At 43.1% G+C, this 27,012-nt stretch overlaps 1 protein-coding gene across 1 annotated transcript in view; it reads right to left on the bottom strand.

The window, feature by feature from the left end:
• Positions 1-27,012, bottom strand: part of SH3GL3 (SH3 domain containing GRB2 like 3, endophilin A3) — a 762,914-nt gene that overhangs the window by 498,885 nt on the left and 237,017 nt on the right. The gene's annotated exons all lie outside the window — the stretch shown is intronic.

The following is a 27,012-nucleotide window of genomic DNA, read 5'->3' on the forward strand; positions in this document are numbered from 1 at the left end:
AGTGTGTACACCGAGGTACTGCGCCAGTTCGGAGCAATGTGACAGCAATAATTGAATTCAAACAACCAACATTTTCTTCAAATAATTAAATACGTTGTTGCTTTTATCTGGAGATCGCGGTTTCTAAAAGATACAGTTCGAAGCACAGTTTTCAAATGGCCAAGTACAGTTTGTTTTTACATATAAAAGCAATATTTTGGAACAAAACCTGACCAGCTTTAGAAAATATAATTATAGATACAGCTCAGAAAACAATGTTAGTTTTAATATTCTAAATGCCGAAGCGATAACAAAGATTACAAAAAACACAACAGAACTTTCAGTTGCATCAGCATGGTATTGTCAGAGTTTCCGCAGAAACCAAACCAAAGCAGCAAAAAAAGAAGCCAATAATGGGTCTGACTTTTGTATAGTATATGTGCACATTGTATGGTGTATGGGCACATGCACAAATGATATAGATCATATATTCGTACTCCTATACAGACAAAGCAATATACCTCCACACATGTACTCACACCTATAGGAAAGCAAGCCGTTGTTCGTGCGCCAGCACTGAGTTGCTCATACATACACATCAAGACCAACATACGTTTTATTGCTTGGTTGTAAAGCACTTTATGAAATGCCAGTACAGCTTCAATGCTGAAGAGGTCAAGCGATCACAAAGAAGGAAACAAGATTGGAGCCTTGTGGGGGTTTGAGGTTGGAGCAAAGTGCTAACAGAGCTAACTGTGGTTCAGTGGTGGTTGGAGAGGTCAAGGTTTCACCCCCACTGTGAAGTGAAATACAATGAGCCCTAACGTGCAAATAATTTGAGACTGGATTACATCATTTATTGCCTGACTTTTTGGCTCCTCATTGGGTCTTAGTTTTTAGGTTTCACCTGCACAGCGATTGTGTTGTACTTGTGAAATCTATTGTATTTAATATAAATCTTAATAGGGGATTACATCCCTTCCTCACTTTTCATTAGCTGGTGTGCTTGCCACAAATGTATCCTCCATTTCTATTGCCTGTATTATACCATGTCTTGTTGTTCCTCTGTGAGTTTCTCTTATGAGTCTCCCATTGCCCAAGTACTTTATTCATCTGCTTTGTCGCACTTCGAATCAAATCAAAATCTTTATTCCAATTTTTTCAAATCCATAAAAGCAATACAAATATACAATCCCAATGAATAGAATAGCCATGATTCCAGATACATTTAAAAACAACACACGTTACAGAATACAAGTTATTTAGCATCAATTATACGGAAATTTACTAAGGGTACTCCATTGTTTTACGAACGTAGGTAATAACTCTCAAAAAAGTGCTAGTGTGGAATATCAATTCATCATTGTTCAGAGTTAGCAGCATCAAATAGGATTCCTTCAAAGAAAGTGGTCTGTGCTTCTTAAAATATGAAACTAAAAACCATTTGATGTATTTTAGATACAATTTACAAGAAAAGAAAAAATGTAAATAGTTGTGTAAACTCATATCATCACATGGGCACAATTTATCTTCAGATCTTATCGAAGAATAACCTAATGGAAAACATAGTAAAAATCTAACAGTGCCTGCCCTTAAGCGGAACAGGAGTGATCTTTCCCAGTTTGTCATTGGCAGTGTGAGATACAATGGAATTGGTTGTATATGCAGATTTTTGTTCACATAACACTGGATAGTTGATTTAGTTAACTCCCCCGCCAGTCTATCTTTGCTATAAAGTGTCCACTCCACTGAGCTGTCTTTTCCCCGGGCCACAAGACATAATAAAAGATTTTTTTAAATTTACTTTAAGATCTAGGTTATTCATATATTCACCAAAACTTTTTACCAAACTGCGTAAAGCGTTTGGTGTAACGCCCATGAGCACCGCTTCATCTGCATAAAGCAGAGTCGGTAGCAATCCACCCCTTATTTTTGTCGGACATCCGAAGTTGCCAATTTTAGAGATTTATTTAGTCCGTTAATAAAAATAATGAACAACAGGGGTGCTAAAACGCACCCCTGCCTTACTCCTCTTTCTACCTTGATTTGCCCTGATGTTTCCCCCGCCATCCCGATCCTTACTTGTGCTTTTGTGTCAGAATGCAGGTAGGCCAGAAAGTGTACAAGGGGCTCTTCTAGGCCATAGTCTAGAAGAATAGACCACAGTTTGGACCTATTTACTAGGTCGAATGCGGACGATAGGTCCATGAACACTAGGTAGATTGGTGACGACATAGCAATGGTGTATTTGCCAATTACTAAAAGTTCAGGCACTGCTCTGTCGTCCCAACCCCTCTTCTAAAACCCATTTGACAGGGGTCTAAGACCCCCGTTTCATCTACCCAGTCATTTATTCTATTATATAACACTCGCCCCAAGATTTTATGAGTATTATCTAGGAGTGAAATAGGTCTGTAATTTATTGGATCTGTTCTCTCCTCTTTCTTATATATGGGCACTATTACACTTGTAGATCATGTATCTGGCATTGGCACTAATGGCAGACTATTAAAAACATGTTTTAGAATAGGTGCCCAAAGTTCAGGTTTTGTGAAAGATGAAAAATTAATTAGCCCTTTGATGAAGGGATACATTAAAGTGAACCATAGTTTTACATTAATTTCTGTGTTTCACCTGCTTACAAATAATATGAGCCCACTAATCATAATGAAAGGCAGCTCCATGATGCACAGTTGGTAACACTAAATTGTCTGAAATTCAGCTAAAACCAAATGGATTGCAAATGAAAGAGTACGTGTCCCTTCTTGTGTAACTCAACCACGTGTAATGATTCAATGGCCTTCACCTGTTTACAGAAGCCGGTTCAGAGAGTTAATTCCTAGAACTGGCTCTCTGAACTGGGACGTGTCAATCTGCTCTGCCCCTGCTTGGGTAAAGTGTTTGCTTAGGACAAATATCGTGTGTGGAAATTGTGCATAGAAAGCAAAAACCACAAGCATCCGCTGACTACCTCAAACAGTGCATGTTTGACAAAAACAAGATAACAGACTTAGGCTCTAGGTCAGGAAGCAGTAGCGTAACAGATTGGCAAAATATTAGCATGGTCATGTGCGTCATGTATAAGGTAAATGTACATGTGGACTATTTGTGATAATGCTCACACCATGATGTTGTTGTTAATAATTAATGTATCCAGGTTCTGTAAAATGTATATAAGGACTGATTTCCTTTCTGTAAAACTAGATCTCTTTGCAGTCCTACTGGCAAATTGTCTCAACTGCAGTTCATTGGCAATAAAGAGCCACACTTGAAACCTTTTTGTGTGTCCATCTTATTTACCCTAAAAAGCAGTGCTTTAACAGATGGTGCCGTGACTCGCTGGGGACTATTGGTCTCTGCAGGGGTTAAAGAACTGCGGTCTCAGGACTCTTCGGGGGCCTTCCAGTCTCGGTGTATGCTGCGCAGCTGCTGATTGGACTTGGTTTCCTGCAAGGCCCAGACAAAAAAGGCTCTAGTTGATAAGCCTTTGACATCAGATACCAGCAGCTCCCTTCGAGCCATCAGGTGATTTTGCTACAACAAGAAGGACGCATACAATGGAGTTACTGGTCAGATGATCAGCTAGGCAGTGCTTAAATGCACTGAACTCAATTTTATAAATTGTATGTATTTTTACTGATACCGCAAACTGTACACACTGGGATTCATTAGGGGTCCCTAGGGGAGGTCTGAGGGCGCCTTTAACATAGGGGCCTAAGGAAGGCTGTCCAGTTTGTGAAAGATCGTGAGGATCCCAAGGACAGAAGAGGAGCCGTGGGTGGTTGCCTCAGGGGGGACAGAGGGTGGTTGCCTCCAAACAGAGCATGCCTATGCATTCAGCTCTGAAAGACGTCTAAAAATATATGCATATGGTTAAAATAGGTTGTACAACTGTGTTTTTCTAGTTTAAAAAAAAAATGCTCAGTAAACTATTTCATAGTACCGCCAAAGGGCGTAGGGCAGCCTTAGATGTCACTCAACCGACACCTCCTCGTGGCACACCAGCATGGTACGTGGCTCGTAGAAAAGGATCCTCTACTGCTGTTCATCTGGACCAATGGACTCATTATACCAGGAAAATTCCTGATTTGCAATGGCCAGAATATGGCACGTTTGATAGAGCTGAAATGCTTTATTTAGAAGATTGTTTAATGGAACGTGAAAAGAAAGGGAAGAAAGTACATTTATTACAATGGGATGCATTTCATGCATGGCGGTCATATGCTGCTAATAGATGGTCAGGGGAACCTAAGACAACGAAAGGAAAAGCTATGGCACATGATAAGGAGAAGGCACAAGAAAGATGTGTAACAAGTTGTAGGGAAAAAGAAATGGAAATAGACAAATGCCTTACAGTTCACAAACCAATACCAGATGTTCACCCCACTCTACCTAATGCTCCCTTAGAACAGGAAAATACTGAAGATCCTGTAATAGAAGGATTATTAACAACTCCACCACCATACAGTCCACAAACAGCACAATCTCATTCATCAATCTACATGCAAAAGCTCATAAGACATTTACAATAAGGGGTGGTGAGGGACAGAGTCTCTGAATTAAACAGAATACTCTCACCCAGTCAAGAGATCAGGGCTAGATCCAACACCGTTTTTTAGCTCACTGCACCATCCCAGTTTCAGAACCTGGCTGTATGCAAATTAGTCTGTTCCTGTCCCAGTGCATGATGGGAACAGGGCAAACCAAACTACAAAAGCCAATTCTTACACTGGGAAGGAAACAAGCTACCAGGGACCGGTTTCTGGCATTTCAGCCTCTTCGGCCCGGCTTGCTTGAATCCTGATGGTGCAATGAGCAAGGGACTCACATCTGAGTATACCCTTCCACGCTTAGGGTGGACAAAAATATTTACAATAAGGGGTGGTGAGGGACAGAGTCTCTGAATTAAACAGAATACTCTCACCCAGTCAAGAGATCAGGGCTAGATCCAACACCGTTTTTTAGCTCACTGCACCATCCCAGTTTCAGAACCTGGCTGTATGCAAATTAGTCTGTTCCTGTCCCAGTGCATGATGGGAACAGGGCAAACCAAACTACAAAAGCCAATTCTTACACTGGGAAGGAAACAAGCTACCAGGGACCGGTTTCTGGCATTTCAGCCTCTTCGGCCCGGCTTGCTTGAATCCTGATGGTGCAATGAGCAAGGGACTCACATCTGAGTATACCCTTCCACGCTTAGGGTGGACAAAAATATTTACAATAAGGGGTGGTGAGGGACAGAGTCTCTGAATTAAACAGAATACTCTCACCCAGTCAAGAGATCAGGGCTAGATCCAACACCGTTTTTTAGCTCACTGCACCATCCCAGTTTCAGAACCTGGCTGTATGCAAATTAGTCTGTTCCTGTCCCAGTGCATGATGGGAACAGGGCAAACCAAACTACAAAAGCCAATTCTTACACTGGGAAGGAAACAAGCTACCAGGGACCGGTTTCTGGCATTTCAGCCTCTTCGGCCCGGCTTGCTTGAATCCTGATGGTGCAATGAGCAAGGGACTCACATCTGAGTATACCCTTCCACGCTTAGGGTGGACAAAAATATTTACAATAAGGGGTGGTGAGGGACAGAGTCTCTGAATTAAACAGAATACTCTCACCCAGTCAAGAGATCAGGGCTAGATCCAACACCGTTTTTTAGCTCACTGCACCATCCCAGTTTCAGAACCTGGCTGTATGCAAATTAGTCTGTTCCTGTCCCAGTGCATGATGGGAACAGGGCAAACCAAACTACAAAAGCCAATTCTTACACTGGGAAGGAAACAAGCTACCAGGGACCGGTTTCTGGCATTTCAGCCTCTTCGGCCCGGCTTGCTTGAATCCTGATGGTGCAATGAGCAAGGGACTCACATCTGAGTATACCCTTCCACGCTTAGGGTGGACAAAAAAGCTCATAAGACAACACCTGTACAACAATTGACACCCAGTTCTCACACAGATAAAAGAGAGCTGTGCACCAAAATATCAGAGAAAGACAAGAAAATGGTACAGGAGTGGGTAACGGATGTTATGAAAAATGGTACTTCTCTATGGCACGATGCAAAATGCTGCTTCCCAATTGATTTCACGATTGCACTTCCACGCAGCGCTCTGGAAATAATTGATAAAAAGGCGTTTTTCTGGTTTAAAAATTGGGGGAAATATTGGCCTGTTCAAGATGGATACCCAGAAGCTGACAATTTGTCCCGTGGACACGTCAACACAGTATTAGCAGTACTAGACGATGAAGGGGCATCAGACAGAGAAAAATTGGATGCACTCCAAATATTAGCTGAATGGCTAGATACACTAATATTAGTAGAAAGAAAATGTGAACGGTTGTTAAAAAGTAAAGAGGAGAAGGTAAATAATGGGACACCTACATATGGTGGTCTTTCACCTAATCATACCATGCCTTTGAGAGAAGTACCAGGAGGTCAGCCAGGACACACTACTATTAAAGCGCACACACCATGTTCTAACGTTGAGTTACACAGATTTGCGCTTCAGTTTCCAGATATTAGACAAGACAGAGAAGAATGGTATAGACAGACAGAAATAATACTAAGAGTTGGCACTCTCACACTGGATGACATAGAACAAATGTTTTCTATAATATTGCCACCAGACATTTTGGGAAAAATAAGGAGAGAGGGTGATGAATGTTTAAAGATAAAATGGGAAGATATAACCAGAAAAAACGGAACAAGGAGAGGATATATCGGATGATATTAAAGACTTACCAGCAAAAACAATGGCTAAAGTTAATACACTGGTACCAAGAAAACAAATTGACTGGTCAAAATTAAATGGATGTATACAAGATACCGAAGGAACTGTCTCTGCTTTTTTCGCTAGAATACAGAAAGTGTTCACAGCTTCAAGTGGTTTAGACAGTGAAAAAGAGGCAACACAAAGCGCACTTGTCTCCTGTTTTGTAAATATTTTAAAACCTACAATTAAGAAAGGGATTCTAGAGTACAATCCAACTTGGTCATGCAAACCTTTGACAGAGATTTTGCAATTAGAACAGTATTAAGCATGGGCAAATGTTGCGAATTCGCGATCCGCAAATTTGTGCGAATTTGCGGATTTTTATTTTTTTGCGTTTTCGCTGGGTTTTTTGCGTGTTCGCTGGGTTTTTTACGTGTTCGCGGGGATTTTTGCGTCTTTGCGAGCCGCTTGCATAGCGAAGTTACCCATGCAGTCGTTTATGGGAGAGGGAGAGAGAGATAGATAGATAGATAGATAGATAGATAGAGAGAAAGAGAGGGAAAGAGAGAGGGAGAGAGAGAATGAGAGAAAGAAAGAGAGGCCGGATCTCTGAAGGGCCAGATTCCTGAGTTGCCCCTACAGAACATACAGCTTTTTATTTTTAGCAAAATGCATATGAAAATTGTGCTGTAAAGGTCTCTTTTAGTTTAACCCCTCCTGACAACTCAAAATGGGTGTATTTGCCATCCTCTCCCTTATTCCTGTTTTTTATATCTGTAAGGGCTTCCTGATGAGGTTTAATTCCTTGGACAGGTGCCTCGTTGCCTACTTGTAACTATTCTCTGACCCTGCTTCAAGGGTCAGAGCAGGGTCAGAAAATAGTTGCAAGTTGTCAACGAGGCGCCAGGAAGCAATTAGCAGCCGGTGTCCAAGTTGAAGTTAATTTGTTTGTAACCCTTTTGTAAAAGGTTACAAAGAAATTAGGTTCAACTTTTGCACCTGCTGCTGTAACCCTTGCTTGGCTGAAAATTCGTCCCCGCTGATTCGCGGATTTTACCGCGATTTCGCGAGATTCGCGGATCGCGAAATCGTGGAAAATCCGCAAAATCGCCCGCGAAACGGATTTTACGCCCACCCTTAAACAGTATTACGAGATGCTAGGGAAAAAGGACTTGGAAAGCAAAAGTAACAAAATAAAAGAGTTAAAAACAAAAGTTTTAATTCAGCAGGCAAACCAGTATAGCGGCCGAGGACAAAGAGGCAGGGGGAGAGGAAGGGCCGTGGGGGCCCACAAAGGTCATTTTCGGCTCTCCCAACACAGCATACAACTACAAATGAACAAACACACACACAAGGATGCTTGAATTGTGCGGAACATGATCATTGGAGAGCTCAATGCCCACACCCCGTCAAACAGTCACAAAGAGGGGGTGGGAAGGGGAGATCAAGAAGCCGGGAAAGGAGCATGGGAAGAGCTGGATATCAACAACAAGGACGTGACTCACAACCTGGCCCAACAGAGTATCCCCCCAACACAAATTTCTTCGATAATGAACAAATACCAAAAATGCAGGTGCAATGGGATCTATCAAGAAGGGCCCCAAGGAAAATGGGACTACTATGTTCGATAGGGAGGCCCGAGAGAGTTAATACAGAGGATGGTAATCCCTGTAGATCCCATTGGACCATATGTAAGGGGAAAGATTTAATGTACACATGTGGAATTATTAATAGATACAGGAGCCACCAACTCCTCCTTGACAAAGAAAAAGTTTCCAGATGTTCCTCTCTCGGGACAAGTAAATGAGTCAGTGGGATTCACCAACATATCTGTAACAAGTCCAATTTCGGCACCCTTGAAATACAGTACAGGCCCAATATAGGACACCCATTCATTTCTAATATCAGACAAATGTGCATTTAATTTGTTGGGATTGGACTTGCTAAAAAAATGAATGCAACAATTAAGTGGAGGGCAGATGGAGTTTTCTTGGAAGTAGATGGGCAGATGACAGAGGAAATGGGGAACTGTTTACTGTCAATAGGAATAAAAAATATACTAGCACAAATAATGGACCAGATAAATTCGAGAATCTGGGCAAAACATAAAAATGACACAGGGAGAATGAACATCACACCTGTAACAATTACAGTCAAACAGAATGTGAAATTACCAAGGATACCACAGTACAAAATAGTTCCAGAAGGTCTAAAGGGGCTGCAGGATATAGTAGCTGACTTACTAAAAGAAAGGATTGTGAAAAAAATAACAGGCAGTCCTTGCAACAGCCCAATTCTACCGGTCCTGAAAAAGGGGGATGGAAATACTGATGAAAAGAATTACAGATTCATAGTTGATCTCAGAGAAATAAATAAAATAGTGGTGCCACAGTTCCCGGTTGTCCCAAATGTAGTATCAATATTGTCAACATTATCACCAGAAATGGCATATTTTTCAGTAGTAGATTTAAAAAACGCCTTCTTTTCAATTCCAGTGGATGAGGCTAGCATGTACCTTTTCATTCTCTGTAAACGGAAAAAGTTACTGTTTCCAACGTGTCCCACAGGGGTTCACAGAGAGCCCAAGCATTTACAATCAGGCCTTGAAAAGAGAACTAGACACATTCAATTTATCACCCAATTCTGCTAATACAGTACATAGATGACCTGCTGATTGGTAGCACCTCTGAGACACACTGTACAACTGACACCGTTAATTTGTTAAACTTCCTAGCTGAACGTGGTCACAAGGTTTCACCAGAGAAAATACATTTTTTTCAACAGGAAGTGTCCTATTTAGGACACATCCTGTCGAAAGGGTAGAGAAGATTGGATGAGAAGAGCATTAAATTGATTCTACAGACACCAGTGCCACGCACCCAAAAACAGGTGCGAGCCTTTCTAGGTATGGCCAGTTATTGTCGACATTGGATTTCTAACTTTTCCTTGATTTCAAAACCTTTATTGGCCCTGACCCACAAGGATACGCCCGAACCCCTTCAGTGGTTGCCAGAACATGAACAAAGCTTCCCTGCCATTCGGCAAGCTCTCTGTTCTGCTCCTGCTTTAGGCCTACCAGACTATTCTAAGTCTTTCCAACTCTATGTTCATGAGTCTTATGGGTGTGCTCTTGGGGTTCTCTGCCAGCAGTTCGGTGACGACAAAAGACCATGCGCATATTTCTCTGCCACCTTGGATACTGTAGCCAAGGCTTTACCTTCCTGTATAGGTTTGGTTGCAGCAACTGCTCTATCACTACAACGTGCAGAAAGCATAATAATGGGACATGAAGTGGATGTCTATGTTCCACATGCTGTGGAGCTGATACTGAATAAGACGTACTCAGCACCTCACAAATGCCAGGCTCACGCAGTATGAGATCTGTTTATTTGCAGCACATGTAACACTTCACAAGTGTAATGTTCTTAACCCTGCCACTCTGTTACCTGTTCCCACTGATGATCTAGTGGACTCAGACCATGATTGTATTTTGTTAACTGAGGAGCAAACAAAGGGTAGAATAGATATGACTGATACACCCTATGCAGATGCTGAAGGAGAATTGTGGGTGGATGGTTTCTGCCTCCGAACAGAGGAAGGCAATATATCAGCATCCTATGCAGTTGTAACAAATAAAAATGTGGTTGAGTCCTGTAAGATACCTGAGTTGTCTGCGCAAGCAGCAGAACTTGTGGCACTCACACGAGCTTGTGAGTTATCTGTAGGAAGGTGTGTTAACATATTCACAGACAGTCAATACGCCTTTAATGTGGCACATTCCTTTGGAAGACTCTGGAAGGAAAGAGGTTTTATTACCTCACAAGGCACAAAGATACATCACTGAGTGCTTATCACCAAATTACCTAACTCCTTGGGACTTCCAAATAAATTGGCCATAGTTAAATGCAGTGCTCACAAAAAGGTTACAGACAAAATAGGCCAGGGAAATGCATTTGCTGACACAACAGCAAAACAGACAGCACAAAGTCATTCAGCACTAGTACTAACAGCCCAAGAATTACCTCTAGAAGTGAAGTCACTAGACCTAACAACTGAAGGTGTAAGACTAATGCAGCAAGGAGCAACAGCAGAGGAACAGATGAGTTGGTCAAAGAATGGGTCATTTGTTCAAGGATGCTGGATGAATGAGACCAAGGAGAAGTACATGTTGCCAGACAGAATGTGTTTGGCCATGCATGGCCCAGCCCACATATGCAGGGATGGCATAGTGAATTGTATGGACAAATTCTGGGTGAACAAGAACATAAGAAAAACAGCACAGGAGATATGTCAAACATGTATGGTATGTGCACAGTACAATGTGGCTAAGACTGCTCCAGTACCTAAAGGCCACTTTGAAAAACAAACAATGCCATTTGAATCCCTGCAAATTGACTATGTGGAGATGCCACCTACAAATATGTATAGGTATATCCTGGTGGTAGTGTGTATGTACTCAAAATGGATAGAGGCATATCCAGTAAAACATAACGATGCCATCTCAACAGCCAAGTGCCTGATGAAAGAGTTGATCCCACGTTTTGGGGTCCCAAAAACAATATTTTCAGACAATGGCAGCCACTTCTGTAATGAAATATTAAAACTAACATGCAAGGCTCTGGGAATACAGCAGAAATTGCACTGTGCCTATCATCCAGAGGCTGCTGGTGCAGTAGAGAGGAAAAATGGCGCATTAAAGAACAAAATAGCGAAAGTATGTGCTGACACAAAATTGGCCTGGATGGATGCCTTACCAATTGCTCTAATGAGCATGAGGAGCACACCAGATGCCAAGAAAAAACTCAGTGCACATGAAATAGTCACTGGGTTGCCAATGGAAGTTTGGGGAGTTCCAGACAAAAATGTTCTTCCTATGATGATGAATGAATTGTTGAATGATTACTGCATGTCACTTACACGTACTCTTGCTTCTATCAACCAGCAGGTGAAGGGGACCCTTCCAGAGCCACTGCAGGTCGAGGGGCACAAGTTTAAGCCTGGTGACTGGGTGCTCATCAAATCGTTTCAGATGTCTAACTGTCTCCAAGCTCGCTGGAAGGGTCCACAGCAAGTCCTGATCGCCACAAAGACAGCAGTGAAGTGCACCAACAACAAATCCTGAATCCACGCCAGCCACATCAAGAGGGCACCTCCTGAGACTGCATCCAGCCAAGACCCAGCTCAGCAGCACATGCCAACACCAGAACTGATCAAGAGGGAAAAAAGGTACAATTTGAGGTCTACAAAGAAGAAGGAGATAAAATGTCAGTAATTCCGGTAACTGATCTTCTACAGGAAATAGATGAAGTACTACTACTAGATATTATCCTAACAGATATTTTGACAACAATTTTTGACTTGAGAATAGCAGTGAAGAAGACAGCGAGGACGCACTCATTTACCTTCAGGAAGTATTTGATCAGCTAGAATACTAACTAATGCGAGAATTAATTAGTATAGCATTACAAGAAGCTTTGAGTAGAGTACTTTCAGACTGAGAAAAATTCAACTAGGGTATATTGCACACTACCACCAGGGGTAATAGCCTGTTTGCATAACAAGAAGAGTCTACAACAATTCATCAAGGAATGATTGGTCTAGAAAGAAAGATGAGTAGCAAAGAGTGTGCCATTGCAGCATTGAATATATGAACTGATCCAGGAGGTATTTGCGAGTCCTCCTGCCACTGCAAAATGCCCATGCCACTGCAGAAATTAGTAGATGAACTGATCCAGAAGGTATTTGCGAGTCCTTCTGTCACTGCGAGCACCTGTGCTGCTGCAGCAACCAGCAAAGAACTTTTCCAGGTCATCAAGACAGCCAGCTTTAGAAAGCTACTGTTGGGGTGAGGTACAGTGGACACTCCTGTAAAATTAAGTGTGGCTGCACTAACAATTGATATACATGATCAAAGGGTCGTGCATTACCAGAATTACATGCATATATTTGGGAGGCGGGAAGTACCAAGAGCACTGGAATAGTAGGCCCATCAAAAGAGGCAAATAAGAATATACTATTTTTGAAGTTAAAAATAAGAAAACACAACGCAATAGGGAGTATTGGTATTCAAAGTAATGGGACGTATCAGGTGGGCAATAGTACAAATTGTAACATGACATTTGAAATGACGGCCGGAAATAATAGCATTCCACTTTACGTAGGTGAATCAATTTATTTTATTTGTGGAGAAAAGGCTTATACATGGCTTCCAACAGATTAGAATGGTTGTTGTCACCTAGGTTTTGTACTACCTGCTATAGCGATAAAAGACACAAAAGAAGTACGAAGGGACATGCAAAGACATGCACCACGGTGAGGCAGGAGAAGTGCGGATCAAAGGGATACAGCATCACAAATAGCAGGTGATATATTTAAAGGGGTGATACCATGGATTGGTCCATCTATCAACTCTGGGGATATAAGTAGATTGTCCAGACTACTAGAAGCAACAATAATTGAAACAACAAGTATACTTGAAAATATTATGGTAGAGCTTCAAGCTGTGAGATTAGTTTCGTTTCAAAATAGAATGATTCTTGACATGATGCTAGCAGAGAGGGGAGGAGTCTGTGCAATTATAGGGGCGTCCTGTTGCGCCTATGTCCCTGACTCCTCTGTTACTGTCAGGGAAGCAATAAAAAAGACTGCATCATATAGGTGTAGAAGCACATAAGGATTCCGGCACATGGGATATAGGAGGTTCACTTTGGAGTTGGTTGAGCGCGTGGGGTTGGAAGATAGGAATGGCGTTCATAACAATTTTCCTACTAATAATAGGCTGTTGTCTATTAATTAATTGCCTGCCAATGTGCTGTCAACTAGTAGGACAGCTGACCCAGTGATGAGATCAAAGGAAAATGATAGAATAATGATGCAAACAGTCACTACTGAATTGATGCACATAGACATTTCTGACAATGATAAGGATAGACAATATAATTATTGAATATTGATATGCTTCAAGATGAAATTATTTTAAAATAAGGTTCAAAGGGTCGTTTGTGAAAGATGAAAAATTAATTAGCCCTTTGATGAAGGGATACATTAAAGTGAACCATAGTTTTACATTAATTTCTGTGTTTCACCTGCTTACAAATAATATGAGCCCACTAATCATAATGAAAGGCAGCTCCATGATGCACAGCTGGTTACACTAAATTGTCTGAAATTCAGCCAAAACGAAATGGATTGCAAATGAAAGAGTACGTGTCCCTTCTTGTGTAACTCAACCACATGTAATGATTCACTGGCATTCACCTGTTTACAGAAGCCGGTTCAGAGAGTTAATTCCTAGAACTGGCTCTCTGAACTGGGACGTGTCAATCTGCTCTGCCCCTGCTTGGGTAAAGTGTTTGCTTAGGACAAATATCATGTGTGGAAATTGTGCGTAGAAAGCAAAAACCACGAGCATCCGCTGACTACCTCAAACAGTGCATGTTTGACAAAAACAAGATAACAGACTTAGGCTCTAGGTCAGGAAGCAGTAGTGTAAGAGATTGGCTAAATATTAGCATGGTCATGTGCGTCATGTATAAGGTAAATGTACACGTGGACTATTTGTGAAATGCTCACAACATGATGTTGTTGTTAATAATTAATGTATTCAGGTTCTGTAAAATGTATATAAGGACTGATTTCCTTTCTGTAAAACTAGATCTCTTTGCAGTCCTACTGGCAAATTGTCTCAACTGCAGTTCATTGGCAATAAAGAGCCACACTTGAAGCCTTTGTGTGTGTCCATCTTATTTACCCTAAAAATCTGTGCTTTAACAGTTTCCATTTGATGATATCTATTGGGAGGCCATCTGGCCCAGGGGTTTTATTACCAAGGCTTTGTTTGATAGCCGCGATCACCTCACCTAAACTGATCTCTAAAGGGCATAATTGGCCTGGTATGTAGTTACTACTAACATTTGGAGGTGTTGCATACACTTTGGTAAAATGATCTTCCCACTGATTACTCGGGATGGTACAACTTATTACTGACATTTGGGTTCCCATGTTACGTATATTTTTTACTACAGCCCAAAAAATCTTTCCTTTCCTCCCTGCTGCTGAATCTGATAGCTCCTCCCAGCGCTCTGACAGAATAGTTGCCTTACGTTCCCCTATTGAGGATTTGTACTTCTTTCTCGCCTCCCTAACCTCCATTTGGCATCTGGGTTTTGCGTTTAGTGCCTTACGTAAAGCCCTATTTGCAGCTGAGCATTTACTTTTAAAACACTTCGGGTCCGTATCTGTTCTTTGGTTAGGGACAGTTAAGAGTGTTTTTATAGCTGTACACAGATTAGAGAAGTCTGTTATAACCCTTAGGTGATTCCCATCTAATAAGGTGCATGAATCGATCAGATGTTGGTGCTTGTTTGTAGCTGCTCGATTATGCTTTCACTATCGACCCCCCTCCATTTCAGTCTTAAATTATTTGTAACGGGGGTTATGTCTCTAGCTTCCAATGCACGTGCGAACAGTGGGGAAGACCCCAGTCTTATATTCGCAACTAATGCATTATGGTCCCTAAAGGCAGTCTCTATTATCTTAGCCATTGAGAGGCAGTCAATGAGCTCAGGTGACATAAAAATATAATCAATAATTGTCGAGTGATCTCTGCCTCTAAATGTCGGGACATAATTAGTTATGGGGGTAGGGCTTACATCCATAATATTAGTTAGCATGTGCTCACGACTGAAGGAATCCAGTTCTAAGACCCTTTTTGCCGCTCAATCGGTTTGGGTGTTTACCCCATTTAATTCATGATTTGGAATCTTAGCATTGAAATTTTTGTTTGGGATTGAATAAAAATCATTATTATAGAAATTAATCACGTAAAAAGGGACCTTTCTTTTATATTCAATAATCTGGATATTAGGACTTTTAGTTGGTATTATTTTAACGTCTTCGATGCTCATGACGGAACGGTTCCGTCATGAGCATCGGTTTGGCTGTGCTTATGACGGAACCGTTCCGTCATGAGTCCGTTGGCCCTATAGAACCTTCAGCACAGCGCGAGAATTTGCGCCATGCTGAAGGGGTTAATACTTCCACCTGCAGTTATCCTGATACCAGTTAGTAACCCGCCCATAAGTCTACCAAAATCAGGTTTGGTTGCAGTTATACTATTGCAATAAAAACCCTCTATATGGAGTTCGGTAGTGGCCCATGTCTCCTGGAACATTATTATGTCTTTGTCAGATAAAATCTTTAGCCAGTCTGGGTCCGATAGTCTTGGTTCCAGCCCAGCAACGTTCCAACTGAGGATCTCAAGGGCAGTTTTAATCGATGTATTTAGGGAGGCTTTTCCAATATTCTCATCATTTGTGGTCCCCTCATTTAAAAATCTTTGTTCAGGTAGAGCATTAACCTCACCATCCCTAATGCTTTCAATTGCTACAGTCTCCTTACTATTATATATTCGCATGGCTGAAGGGCACTTCATTGTGGGGGCTGCTATTACATTTACTTCCCTGTCGTTCGGAGTGAGCATCAAATGACTATTAGCCATCTGGTTACCTCTTCTATCGGGCTTCCTAGACCCCTCCTAGTCTCTGGAAGATCCGATGGTTGCTGTCTGTCAGTCAACCATCTCCAGACAGCTGTACCTATTTGCAGTCGGAAACCCCATAAAGTTTTCCATAAATGCTCCGTCTCTACCCGTGTTCCCACCCCAGTCTCCTCAATCTTCTCCCCAATCTCGTTGGCCCATTCTACTCCAACTCCTATCATAACCTGGCCAAACGCGACTCCTAGGGGGATAGAAGAAGGAGAGTCGTTTGGTTTCAATATTTTTGTAGCACCCTTGTGTTCTCCAGGAACATATATAATCTACAGTGCGCGGGTCCTCAAAATTAATTATGACACAATCACCCTGGGTAGTTTTCCGCTCTTCTCCCACCCTGGGTACTCGGCACACCGTTAGAATCCTACTTGAGCAGTGAGGGGTAGGGGTCGGTTAGAGTTGAGCCAGTATTGTTCTTTGTTCTTTAGTGACCAGCTGGATTCAACTATATGATCTGCCACCTCTGGAACCTGAGTCATAACTACTACTAGTGGACTTGCTTCTGGGGGCAAATTGACTATGCGTCTGTACTCTTTGTCTCCCCTCTTCCGGTCCCTTTCAGTGGGTGTAGGGGGGGCCTTAAGTGAGCTGTCTTTGTGTCTAGTAGGCACAGCGGGATTTACCGATGTAGCTAATGTTTTGTTGACTTGAGCTACCGGGGTCTTTACCTTTACATTTGTGTTTGCTACTTGTACACCCGTTTTCTTAGGTAGTGAGTATGTCGGCTTGTTGTTTCTAAGATCTGTCCCCCCAGCTGTTATTGCCCCGTGGTTAGTTGTATTCTGTGTATTCTTAGGTACATTTTTGGAGAGGGCACTCAGTTTAACCAATTGTTTTTCTATGTGTAAGAGTCTTGTCTCTATTGGGGACAAATAGATGTTAAAAAGCTCCCCAACTTTTGCTAGCAATTTACTGTTTGCGTCACAATGGTTACGTGTTCCTCCCCGCATGCCCAATGCCTCTACACTTTCTATGTCCGGAACCTCATTTGTCACATATGGGAGTAATTTTCCATTACCATTCTTTGGGGGATGGTCTAAAGCTTTTGCTTGCTTTTTCTTTGATACACATTTCTCCTTAACCGTTAGTACCTTTGCCTGTTTCTTTTGTTTCGGTATAGCACCCTCCCTCCTTCTCCTTGACGGCCTATTACTTGATTCATCAGGCATAAGGTTGATTACTAGTTCTGGTGACCTTTTCAAAGCCAAACTTAGTTGTGAGTCTGACAAAAGTTGCGATGTGGACAAATCAACTATATTTGGAATACTATGTACTTCAGCCCGAACATCTACTAGAGAACCAGTGTCTTGGGCATGTACTGGGGTTCTAGCTGATGCAAGGGGTCCCAAGGACGAACGTCTGGCCAGAGCTAGATCTTGAGAAACTCTGCTTTCCAGAAGAATGATCCCTTGATCTATAGCTTCATTTGCCCTTGTAATGAAATTATCCAAAGGACCTATGATCTGTGCTCCACCCACCGCCGTTTTGCTTCTACTACCCCTCGTGGACATATTGTACATTAATATAAGCGAATACTTAACAGATATCAGCTTATACAATATATTAAGAAAGGTAAAACATGCATACAAGATATCTATGTGGTGAGGTAGCAAGAAGTATGAAAAATAAAGAGGGGGGGCCTGGTCCGGTCTCGAACGGTCTCTAACGGGCTACAACGGGCCCGCCCTTGGCCCAGGCTTAGCCCCGAGCTAGGTCCCACGCGCGTCCCGCGATGCGCGGTGGGAACGTGAGTTAAGTATACAAAAGAAGGCGGGGCACGCCCGGAAGAGGCACCAGCTGTGGATGATGCAAAGTATGCTGGTCCTCGCAGTCCCGGGCTCCCGCTGGGATTCCCAGCGATCAGGGTCCTTCACAAAACCAAAGCCTCCGGGCAGCCAGTACGGGAAAGAGCACAGGGACAGTCCAACGTGGACTGGGTAACAAGCAATTACTTTGAGTCCTGCTGCGAGCGGCTCCGGCAAAGCGGGGGCCGCGAGCAGTAATGAGCTGGTGGAGGAAGGCGGGGCACCCGGGAAGAGGCGTCAGCTGTGGATGATGCAAAGTATGCTGGTCCTCGCAGTCCCGGGCTCCCGCTGTGAGTCCTAGCGATCAGGGTCCTTCACAAAACCAAAGCCTCCTGGCAGCCAGTACGGAAAAAGAGCACAGGGATAGTCCAACGTGGACCGGGAAACAAACAATCAAATCACTTTGAGTCCTGCTGCGAGCGGCTCCCACGAAGCGGGGGCCGCGAGCAGTAATGAGTTGGTGGAGGAAGGCGGGGCACACCCTGGAAGAGGGAACAGCAGTGGATGATGCAAAGTATGCTGGTCCTCGCAGTCCCGGGCTCCCGCTGTGAGTCCTAGCGATCAGGGTCCTTCACAAAACCAAAGCCTCCTGGCAGCCATAACGGGAAAGAGCACAGGGATAGTCCAACGTGGACCGGGAAACAAGCAATCACTTTGAGTCCTGCTGCGAGCAACGAGTCGCACTTTTATTTTACATTCTCCAAGCCTCGCATTCAGCTTTGAGCCCCGCTCCCAGTTTTTGCATGCAGCAGTGCCAGTTGCTGTGAGACTAAACTGTCCAGTATACAAAAGATGCTCATAAAATATACAAAATGACAATGTACGGCCCTGCACCTCTGCTAGACAATATTGTTAACTAGATTGCTACAAACTGTTTACCTTTACTTTGCACTGCTTGCTCTTCTATTTGTTTATATGTGTGTGTTAGGTGAACTGTGTGGGGGCGTGTATGTGTTGTGGGTACTTTTTCGAGCTTGTGTTCATGGGAATGAATGTGCATGCATCTGATTTGAGTGGTTATGCGGGCAATGTGTATGTAGCTTGCCTGTAAACATGGGGCTTATGTGTGTGTGTGTGTGTGTGTGTGTGTGAGGGTGTGTGTGTGTAGGCATGTGGGCAAATTAATTTGAGTGGGGGATAGTGCGTGATCTGCTAAGATGTGGGTACATGTCATATTATTGAAAAACATCCTGACGGAAACCTAGTTTTGAAATGTTTTCTCAGTGAATTTGAATTTCTGGAATTTTTCTCTCCTTGGCTAAAAACGTTAAATATTAATGCACCTGCTCAGTGGTTGAAATGGAAATCTAGAACTGCTGACAGGTACCATGAGAGTACCTGCTTCATGTTGAAAGTGCAAGTACTTTACTGTTACAGTCTACTGTAAAAGTTACTGTTTACTGTAAACGTTTTTGCGCCCCAGCAGAGAAGTACAGGTACTTTACATTATTATCACCAGGGCAGAAATCTTGGGCAATCAACCAGCTTGGAGCAGAAATCTGAGGCCATCAACCAGCTGATCCCCTCTCTAGGAATGAAAACATCTTCATTATACAAATCCTAGGCCTCCCGAAAAGTACACCATTGACGCCACTCCATATGGATCTTGAGGTGAGTCCAATTGCTGAGGAAGTTGTCCTCAGGCCCCTTCTCCACTGGCGACATCTATTGTGCACACCAAAGTTAATGGCTTTCAGGGATGAGATGAAGGAGGTCTTAAATTTGCAGGGGGGTGGCAAAATCCCATGGTTAGACTATTTTAAAAACCCCTTAGTTGCTCTAAGGGTGGGCAACTTTTGGGCCAACGCTGAAATATCCTGCCCGACCATTCCCAGGAAGGCTCTATCTAAGCTTTTCAGAGAATATAAGGTGAATCAAATCAAGGGAAATTCCACCATTGGCACACTGACTGCACAATTTTTAGAAGTCAAGGACCAGTATAGGTTAGAACCTGTTCTTGACGCTATTCAGCCCCCCCACCCCTCCCAGCTAAAAAACGTTATTTCCAATTTAGGCACGGTGTACCATCACTCTTTTCCTTCACAAATAACTGGGGGGGGGGTGCACAGTCTAAGGAGTGTCCGGTTTATGATAACACCCCAGAAACTGACCAACAAGTATTATTTGTTTGTCCTGTTTACAAGGAGATTAGGCACCGATGTGTGGAGGCTTACAGGATGTTAAAATATGATACAAGCCTCTCTATTGTGTATTCAGTTTCCCATTATGTATTCTCTATGTGGTATGTCCGTCTAACTGTATTAAAATCTAGCCTGGTTTAACCAGATTTATTTTTTAACCTTTTAAACAATTACCTTTTTTACTGTATAAAAATTGAGTAGTTCTATATGCATTAATGCTTTTCTTGAGACCTTTTAAATATTACATTGTCCAGCACTTTTTTTCCATTTTGCACAACCAAACTGTATGAAATATGTTCTGTTTTTGAATGTACATTTATGGCCAAAATGGCAGGCATAAAGACATTTTGAATTGAATTGAATTATTATCACCTAGATGGCCGCCACTTTCAACATACATGACACTTGTCTTGTAAGCACCGGTCAAGGATGGCAGTTTCCTTTCTATTTCCTCAGCCCCTATTATCAATTGTCTGTCTTTAGTTTCCATGACTTTAGTTGCATTATGTGTGTTTTACGACTCATGATTCTAAGAGGCCTTCTGCCGCATTGCTCTCGTATCTTTTCGGAAAAACAATCTTAACCATGCATAGTGTTCTCAGTTGTAGACTACCTCAAGGTCAAAGATGTAGTGTTCATCGGGACACATTTTGTGTTTCATGAAACGTGCTATGTCACCAGCCTCTAACCGAGGACTGGCTTCCACACTCCCCCTACACTCACCCATCACAGGTGTCACCGGTCTGGAGACTCTGAAAAGAAAAAGGGCCGGGCACACGTGCCCTAGACAAGTCATACAAATTATAACCATGCCTCTGTGTTGTTCTTCTACTTACATGAGGAACAAGGGCCCAAGACACCACATGAATGCCGCACACCATCAAACACTGGTCTGTGTGTTAGAACTGTGTGTTTTTTTGTGAACTAGCAATTGAACACATACACTGCAACATTTAAACAAGATACAGGATAGATAACTTAAATTTAATTAATCTAACAAATATAGCTATGATATAAATGATAATATCTTTCAAATGTAGAAATTATTATACAGTTCCTCTCCAAGTGACTAATGCAGATCCATATGCACACCATAACAGTCCTTTTCAGATGTTATGCATCCTTTTTTTGTTGTGTCAGTGATAGCATTTAAAAGTTCCTGCCACACACTAGCTCATGTGGACGCTTATCATTTGTGTGCTTTTTGGGTGCATTTCTTTCTTTGTCCAATGCTTTTAATTTAACCTCTGCGCTTCAGACCTGTATGATTTTTTTTCTATGATGCCTTTTAACTCATCTTGTAGTTTCCACAATAACGCTTCCACCCCCTACATCACAACCGTACTAAAACATATTTCTCACATTTTTATTTGGGGAACGTTGTGGACTGCATTTCATTTTAGTTAGATGCTCTGCCCGTCACCTAATATCACCGCTTTATAGTACCACCAGTAACTGCACAATATGTTTGACTTTCTCAATAAACAAGTCCTGAAACGTTTATGCAGTTTCAGTAACTATATTGTACAACTACTCACCAAGCTAAAAGTTCCAACAAAAAATAACTTATTATTAATCACACAGGCAAAACCTATGTCATTTACCAATGCTTGTTTCTCACCTGGGGAAACTGAGATTGAATGGAAAAGAGTATGAACAGTGGCCAATTTAACAGTGTTTTCTGATGGCAGACTTGGAAAAACAGTGTAAATAAGAGGAGAAGGATAAGGAAGTGGAGGAATTGAAGTTTGGGGCAAAGAGCTACGTTCCTGGCTGGTTCCAACAAGTAAGTACCTCCTCTCACGTTTGAAATGTAATAATGGTGCTTATCTCATTATACACTACTTGGTTTACAGCTTGATCTGCAGTAGTTTACAAGACGCCTTTCCCTGATGATATAGGTCTTCGAAAAGCCATTACCGAGCTTCCATATAAGCACTCCCTAGTACACACAAGAGTCTTAAAGTAACAAGAAAATCGATTAAAAAACTAAATCGTTTTGTAAGAAAACATCTACATCCCATTCTGCAACTGACTGAGACTAAAGTAAGCACATGAAATAGTATAAAACAAGTTACATAGATTTGAAATAAATCTGCTATGTCATTATGAGCAGAGTTGTAGAAACAGCACGCAAAACTATGAAGTATACTGCACCACATATACTTTGCTTGGCCAAACACAGAGTGTTAATCTCTTTATATCTACTTAGATACAGCACACATTAAGTGCGGGATATATACACAACCTCCATTTTCCTGCTTTTGTTGAGGCAATTACTACCACAAATCAGCCTTCAGATAATGACAGCATCAAGCAATTACAGGAATGGTCAGATGAGGTGTTATCAGGGAGATGGGAGAACTGCCGGATGCAATGGTCATGCCTGGCATCAGGGCAACTTTGGGGGTAAGGCTCAACAGTATCTAAAGGAAATGCTTCTAGCAACATTCCAGAGAGAATATTGCTCTAGGAAGATTTTGTGAAACTGGTGGTCTCCTCTATTTCATGATGCTCCATTACTAGAATCTCGGTTTCTCCTAAGTACCTCCCTCCGGACACTTAAGAGACATCACAGACACAATTAGCACAACTAGGTGATGAGGACAGAGGAATGGGTTCCAGTCCTTAAACAGTTGTGCTGACACTTTCATTATGTTTCTAAATAAGCTACATCATAGTTCACATAAGGTGGAAGAAAGCAGGCTGAGGTAAATAATATGTATTTTTTATTCTTGTACTTCTAAAACATGCATCATTAGCGACCCTATTAATATAGTTTGTGGTCAGGTGTCTAATATGTAACTATTGACTTAGGGACATACTAAAGAATTTTAATCTCTTAGAAGATAATATATGTATCAGTGTACTGATTGTGATGTAAAGACCTCGTAACCTGAATCAATTTCATGGTTAAACAAGAACAATAGCGTATTCTGAATTGTTATATTTTACCTTATTTGTTTAAAAGAATTTCTCCCAGACTACAATCTTGCTCATTGGCTATACCAGACATTCCTAAGGTTATATTCCAAATTCCACCTTAGATGAGATATAGTAAAAAAGGGCTATAACTTGACCACTTGTCAGGAAAGATCCTTCACCCCAGATTGTCCCAAAGAAATTCTAAATGCAAGTTATACTACTACATTCTCTCCTAGCATAGGGCATAGACGTAGGTTTTAGTTTTTTTTAGAAAACATTGTCACCATGGGAGAAATGTTCATTTTTTTCTCATTGTTCGCAACATGCATTTGTACTGTTTAATGTATTATCTGTGTGATTGTATTAGATGCGCTATGCAACAGAGTGTACCTGTTGAAATAAACAAGCTTTTTAGTTAAAGTGTTTTTTTCTTAGTGTAATTTGTGTGCGTGGTATTGATAAGAACAAAATAGGTTTGCTTCCAATCAGCACAGTGTCCATCAATAACTGTTCAGGGACCGTTAGTAACCCAAAAGCATTGACCCTACTTCACCTATGTATTGGGTAGTGGTCTGAGGGGCTACAAAAACCTGTCTTTCACACTCCAGCTTTGGTGCATAGAACTAGGTTCACTTGTGATGCTCATGTGTGTGAAAAACAAACATTGAGTTGAGCCAGATACTCAGTTTAAGCAACTTTGACACTGCCTCCAGGCAGTTTCAGGCTATAAGGCGGTACCACCATGCTCACACTATAGGGCTTACAAAGATTTCAAAATCCCATTAATTTACCAGGAATACCAGAACTGGTTACCTGGCCAGTCACCACACATACACAGGAATGTCCACCTGGGACTCCTGAGCAATGAAGGGCCTACATGGCTACTACTAGCTGGCTAAACACTCATTCCATGTCATGACATATTAGCTCTTGCTGATATTGTAGGGATCCTGAATTACACAGTGGCCATATACAGGAGGTTGGTAGAGTGTGTAATGCGTAACATAAACTCTAGACCAGCAGTTCAGGAAAAGTTACAGCACATCAGTCTGCAGACTATAAACGCTATAATGGGAAAATTCCCCACAAAGTGGCATGAAATTGCCTTCTGGACTGCTTGCAAAACCAGATAGTTTAAAGAAGTCTATCTGCATACAACACCCCAAGACAAACATAAAAAACTGAATATGTATCTTCCTCTTGGGACGCTGCTGCCCCGAATAGAAATCTAACACCAGGGTAGCATATTTGCACGCATTCACATCATCACACATGGCACTCCTTTACTGCCAGTTATAACTGAGGTACTGAAACAAGTACAGAATAAAAACAGAGCTGTACCAGCTATGGACTTAGGAATTGAATTAATGAGGAACATTTTCTACAAATTCCCCAATCATCCTGATTAACATTAAGGGAGAAGATTCAGTTCTGACAATGTTCCAATTCAAGATAGTGCATGGAAAGTCGAAGAGTCAGGTCTTGAGGTTCTTCCTAAAGGTGCATAAGGTAGGGGAACAGGGGGCTCATTCCAGGCCTTGTCTGCAATGTAGGAGAAGGCTCTTCTGCCTGCTCTGTTTCTGCAGATATGTGGGGTTTCTGTCAGGGCGAGGTCGGCGGAGCGGAGGCTCCTTTTGGGTACATGAAAGGAGACTTGCTCGTTGATGTAGTTGGGTCCAATGTTGTGGAGGGAGTTGTTGGCGTGGGTGAGTAGTTTGAAGGTTAGTTTCTTCTTGGCGGAGAGCCAATGGAGGTCTCATAGGTGTTAAGTCATGTGTGTGTGCCGTGGGGTTCAGAGGACGAGTCTGGCCACAGTGTTCTGGATGGTTTGGAGCTTGTGCAGGAGAGTTCTGTTGATTCTGGTGTAGAGTGTGTTGCTGTAGTCCAGTCTACTTGTTATGAGTGCGTGGGTGACAGGTTTTCTGTATTTGGGTGTATCCATTCGAAAGTCTTGCGGAGGATGCAGAGGCAGTTGAAGCTGGTGGAGGCGACGGAGTTGCTCTGGTGGGTCATGGTGAGGAAGGAGTCGAGGATGATACTGAGGTTCTGTGCGTGGTCTGATAGGGTAGGTGGGCTCCCGAGGGCGGAGGGCCACCAGATGTTGTCCCAAGCGGTGGTGGAGAGTCCGAGGATGAGGACCCCTGTCTGTTCCGAGTTTAGCTTCAGGCAGCTGCTGTTCATCCAGGCTGTAACGTCCTTCATCCCTTCCTGGAAGCAGCGTCTGGTGTCTTCGGGGTTCTTCGCGAGGGGGCGAATGAGCTGGGTGTCGTCGCCTTAAGATACAATGCTGATCCCATGCTGTCTGACAGTGGCGGAGAGGGGGGCCATGTACATGTTGAAGAGTATGGGGCTGAGTGAGGCTCCTTAGGGTACTCCGCAGTTGGTTTCTGTGTGTTCGGAGAGAAAGGGTGGGAGTCTGACCCTCTGGGTTCTGCCAAAGAGAAAGGATCGGATCCAGTTGAGGGCGGTTCCTCGTATCCCGGCGTCGTGGAGTCTGGCTGCGAGAGTGCAATGAGATACGGTTTTGAAGGCTGCAGGGAGCGAGGTCTAGTAGGTTGAGGGCATGTCCCTGGTCGAGTAGCATGCGGATGTCATCGGTGGCAGCGAGGAGGGAGGTCTCAGTGCTGTGGTTGCTGCGGAATCCAGACTGGAAGGCATTTAGTATGGCGTTCTTTTCGATAAAGGCGGTCAGCTGAGCGTTTACAAAACTCTTAGTGACTTTTGCAGTGAAAGGGAGAAGAGAGATGGACCGGTAGTTTCTCAGGTCTGTCGGTTCGGCAGAGGGCTTCTTGAGGCGGGGTTTGACTTCTGCCAGCTTCCAGTCGAAGGAGGTGTTGATGATCCCTCCTAGTTCAGGTGCTATGGTGGCAGCGGCTCTGTGGTATATGTGTGGCGGGCAGGGGTCCGTAGGAGCTCCAGTGTGGGTGTTCTTCATGGTCGTGGTGGTGTCTTCCGTGGTGGCAGGGCTCCAGGTGGCGATGGTTGGTTGGTTGTCAGTGGTGGGGGGGGTGTCCAGAGTGTGTTTGCTGAAGTGGTCATAGACAGCCATTATTTTCAGGTGGAAGTAGGAACTGAGCTTTTTGCAGAGGTCCTGGGATGGTGTGACATGTGTGGCTTCGCTGGGGGGTTCGGTGAGCTGCTGTATGACGTTCAAGAGTTCTTTAGTGTAGCTGGAGTTAGTGTGGATTTTGTTCTTGATAAAGGTTCATTTGGTGGTTCCTATGCGCTGGTGGTATTCCTTCAGGGGGTTCCTGTAATTGTTGTGGTCTTTAGTTGTTTTTCTGTTCTGCCAGTTTTTCTCCAGGCGTCGGCAGGAGCGCCTGGCTTCTTGGAGGTCGGTGGTGAACCAAGAAACCCACAGGCAGCTTGGTTTGTCGGGGTGGTAGAGCGGTGCAAGCTTGTCTGCGCAGCTGGAGATCCAGCAGTGAAGTTCTTTGGCTGCAGAGTTGGCTTCAATCCTGGAAAAGAGGGGGTCATGGAGGAGGGTGGAGCTGAGGTGTCCTTCTGTGATCTTGATACCGTTTCATCGTGGTGGACGTCGGGCAGGTTTGGGTGCGGTGGTGGTGTTGAAGGTCAAGTGTACGCAGTGGTGGTCTGCCAAGAGGGGCTGAGTGGTTTGGCTGAAGTGGATGTTTGTCCCTCCTGCGAAGATGGGGTTGAGGGTGTGTCCAGCTCTGTGGGGGGTGTCCAAGGTTGTTGAGGCGTCACTGGGGTTGTGGAGGTGGAAGTTCAGGTCTCCGATGAGGATGTAGTCCATTGAGGTGATGGCGTGGGGTGCAATGAGGTCGGCAATGATGGTTGCGGAAAGGGTGCGAGGCCTGGGGTCTGTAGGCAAGGGTGCCGCATAGTGTAGTCCTCGGGCTGGTCTGGATCTGAAAATGGAGGCGTTCTGTGTTGGAG

The sequence above is a fragment of the Lissotriton vulgaris genome, chromosome 2_1 (assembly GCF_964263255.1).
Source record: "Lissotriton vulgaris chromosome 2_1, aLisVul1.2, whole genome shotgun sequence".
Classification (NCBI taxonomy): Eukaryota; Metazoa; Chordata; class Amphibia; order Caudata; family Salamandridae; genus Lissotriton; species Lissotriton vulgaris.